Genomic DNA, 219 nt, shown 5'->3' on the forward strand with positions numbered 1-219 from the left:
CTGAAAATCCACGAGGGAGACAATTCTAATCTGTCATTTAAGGTGGATACAAGTCAGAATTGACTCACAGGGTAATCAAGAGTGCAGAATTCTTACCTAGGAGAGGTGGAGGGAAAGAGGTCTAATTCATGAGATTTTTTTAAATTTAATTTTTTTAAAATCAATTTATTGGGGCTCATACAATTCATTGCAATACATAGATCAATTGTGTAAAGCACA

The sequence above is a fragment of the Echinops telfairi genome, unplaced genomic scaffold (genome assembly GCF_000313985.2).
Source record: "Echinops telfairi isolate 266 unplaced genomic scaffold, ASM31398v2 ScPeMD7_4225;HRSCAF=4972, whole genome shotgun sequence".
Taxonomy (NCBI): Eukaryota; Metazoa; Chordata; class Mammalia; order Afrosoricida; family Tenrecidae; genus Echinops; species Echinops telfairi.